The sequence below is a fragment of the Passer domesticus genome, chromosome 24 (assembly GCF_036417665.1).
Source record: "Passer domesticus isolate bPasDom1 chromosome 24, bPasDom1.hap1, whole genome shotgun sequence".
Classification (NCBI taxonomy): Eukaryota; Metazoa; Chordata; class Aves; order Passeriformes; family Passeridae; genus Passer; species Passer domesticus.
Genome location: NC_087497.1, coordinates 6,894,334 through 6,897,315, shown reverse-complemented (window position 1 = coordinate 6,897,315; position 2,982 = coordinate 6,894,334).

Below are 2,982 nucleotides of genomic sequence, written 5' to 3'. Positions count from 1 at the left end.
CTGGAGCTGACAGCAGGGTCCTCCTGGTGACAACTGGGAAGCTGCTGCTGTTGTGCTGCTATTGATCTAAGCAGAATACAAAACACCTGGAGTCAGCAGGGAAAAATAGCTGCAGTTGGAAAAGGAGCTGTGGGGGGGAGGACAGGGAAGGGAGGGCAGGTAAGAAGTTCTCCATGCATAAAATTAAAGGCCGGGGTTTTATTGCAGCTCTCCTGCCTGACTACAGCACTGGATCGATGTGCGGAGCAGGAACGGTGCCACCATTGTCTGTGCAGAAACAAAAGGGTTTGCCAGGGACTCGCCACCGACGGCTCCTCCGCCTGCCCTCCGGACAGCGGGGACGTGTCCCTGCCCCGGCGCTGCCAGCGGGCTCCTGGGCAGCGATGGAGGGCTGTGATTGTCCCGGCACAGCCTGGCACAGCCCAGCCCAGCCCGGCCCGGCCCAGCCTGGCTCAGGGCAGCAATGCAGCGCTGTGTTTGTCCCAGCCCAGCCTGGCCCAGCCCGGCCCAGGCTCTCTGCATGCCAGCCCGGCTCGGGGCAGTGATGCAGTGCTGTATTTGTCTCAGCCCGGCCCAGCCCGGCCCGGCCCGGCTCGGGGCAGCAATGCAGTGCTGTGATTGTCCCAGCACAGCCTGGCACGGCACAGCCCAGCCCAGCACAGCCCGGGGCACTGATGGAGCGCTGTGATTGTCCCAGCACAGCCTGGCACGGCACAGCCCAGCACGGGGCAGTGATGCAGCACTGTGTTTGTCCCAGCACAGCGATGGAGCGCTGTATTTGTCCATGCCAGCCCAGCCCGGCCTGGCCTGGCCCAGCCCGGCTCGGGGCAGTGATGCAGAGCTGTGTTTGTCCCAGCCCGGCCTGGCCCAGCCCGGCTCAGGGCAGTGATGGAGAGCTGTGTTTGGCCCGGCCCGGCCCGGCCCAGCGCGGGGCAGCAATGCAGCGCTGTGTTTGTCCCAGCCCGGCCCGGCCCGGCCCAGCGCTGGGCAGCGATGGAGGGCTGTGTTTGTCCCAGCCCGGCCCGGCCCAGCCCGGCCCGGCTCTCTGGATGCCAGCCCGGCCCGGGGCAGCAATGCAGCGCTGTATTTATCCCAGCCCAGCCCAGTCCAGCCCGGGGCAGCAATGCAGCGCTGTGTTTGTCCCAGCCCAGCCCGGCCCGGCTCTCTGGATGCCAGCCCGGCCCGGGGCAGCTCCGGGAGCAGCGGGCGCGCCGCCAGCCCCGCGTCCCTGGGAACGCTCCCGGCTGCGCCAGCTCCGGCCTTGGGGAGGGATGCCAGCGGCAGGGCCCTCCTGAGGGAGAGGACATCCCCCCCCGCCTGGCACGGGCAGCAGGAGCTGCATGGAAACGGCACCGAGGCTCGGCGGCTGCAGGACACGGCCCCGGTGCCCCGGGGAGCCCGGGCTGGGCCGGGCTAAACTGGGCCAGGCTGGGCTGGGCTGAGCTGGGCCGGGCCGGGCTGAGCTGGGCTTGGCTAGGCTGGACTGAGCTGGGCTAGGCTGCTCCTGCTCTGGTCTTTGCTGTTCCTGCTCTGCTCCGTGCAGCCCAAGAGCCTCTCCTGTCCCTCTGAGCCCGAACGTCCCTCGGGGCTCTGCTGGTGCCACTCACCCCCCACGGGACACGCCAGGCTCAGCCGCCCGCCCCAGAAGTGGCCCTGAGCCACCCCAGCCCGGGGCTTTTCCCCCTCCTGCCACTACTGGAGCTGCTTTCCTCGTCCCTCTCTCCCTGCCCCAGTCCAGAGCAGCTCCCCCGGCTGGAGGAGCAGCCTCCACTTTCCCTGGAAGCGCTCCCAGAGCCCAGGGCTGGCTGTGGCGACTGCTGAGCCATGAAATCCAGGACAGAGCCCTGGAGGGGTCCCCATCAGTGTGCAGGGCAAGCAGGAGCAGCCACGAGGGCTGAGCTCCTCCTGGCACATTCCCACAGCCTGCTCCCATTTTGCTCCCTCGCAGGACCCATCTTGAGCCCTCTGCAGTTCTGTCGCTGGCACTGCCAACAGTTCCGTCAGAGAAAAGTGAATTTGCCAGTCAGGCTGCAAATACGTTCCTCCCCCCACATCCCAGAGCATATCCCTCCTCAACCCAATCCTCTCGTCCAAATGACAAATAAAACTAATTTTCTGGGTCCTTCTACCCATTTCCACCCACAATTCAAACACGCAGCTTCCAACCACTCACTCCAAGAGCTGACCCAATTAGCTGATTGCCAATTCCAGCTATGGATGCTCATTGCTTTGTTACAGCAGAGCTGCCTTTTAAAGCAATAATTTATATCAGACAGGATTTGAAATGAGGAGGCCTCAAAAGACCTTCGGCTGAAAGGTGTCCAACAGGAATTTTTAAGAGAAGAGTTCAAATGGATTCTGAGAATAACAGCCTGGTTTTCTAACCCTCCCTTAAGGCCTGCAGATTGGAGAGCAAGGAGATACTTGGGAGGTTTTGCAGCAGGAATCCAGAGGAAAAAGTGAAATCCTTTAGCAAAGGAACATCTCAGGGTGCACAGGCTGGCGGTGGGTGCTCCATGTAAAGCAGGGAATGTGCTGTGCTGACAGGAGCACCTCGGCAGGGCCCTGGGAAGGGAGACTCAGGGGTGCCCCCAGCTCAGGGCAGGGTGGGCTGGGGCAGCTCTGAGCCTCGCCGTGGCCCTGGGCTCAGCAGGGCCCTCCCCAGGCTGGCAGAGCTCTGCTGTCTGACAGGACCCTCAGCAGCTCTGCAGGATGGGCAGGATGTGCTCCCTCCCCACCCCAGCCCCAGAGCCTCGCTCCACTGCAGCTCTGAGCTCCCAAACCCGGGTAAATTAACCCAGCACTGACTGTGGTGGCCAGCACAGCTCCTGGGCCCCCCAGCCCCGTCCCACGCAGCTTTTTGGAGCCTCTGTGCTCTGCAGATCTGACAGCACCTGGCCCAAGCAGACCCACCCCCACAGAGCAGAAAGGTAGAACAAAACCACCAGGATCCCCCCCAAAAAAACGACACCAAGAAAGAGC